Genomic DNA, 459 nt, shown 5'->3' on the forward strand with positions numbered 1-459 from the left:
TTCCTGGACTCGAGAATTTATACTAGTAGCTATTGCGTGTGTTATTGTTTTTCTCTTGAATTGTTTCTTAATTGACTAGATAGTATAAAATATATCTCGGCTACTCTCTTGTTGGAGTAACTCTTGTATACTACTTTGAAGCCCGTGTATATACGTTTGCTCTCTTTTGTGCCATGGTCGTGTTGAATACAGTATGATTATTTTTCTTTTATTTTTTCTTTATTTCATCTATGAGAGCAAAGTCAATGTGTTGATCCCTCTTGAAGATGAGTCGGCGGAAGATGGCTACGGAGACGGCGGATTCTATAGCATGTGCATGCGGTGCTCCTGGCTTGCCATTGAGCGGCTTGGTACGACCAACGGCTTAGATAGTGTGTGTTGGTGCGAGGTCAAGGTACATCAACAAGCTTGTAGGTGTAGGGAGGGACCATAGGTCACTAGAAAGGTGGCTTTGGGTTA

The sequence above is a fragment of the Triticum aestivum genome, chromosome 6D, assembly GCF_018294505.1.
Source record: "Triticum aestivum cultivar Chinese Spring chromosome 6D, IWGSC CS RefSeq v2.1, whole genome shotgun sequence".
Classification (NCBI taxonomy): domain Eukaryota; kingdom Viridiplantae; phylum Streptophyta; class Magnoliopsida; order Poales; family Poaceae; genus Triticum; species Triticum aestivum.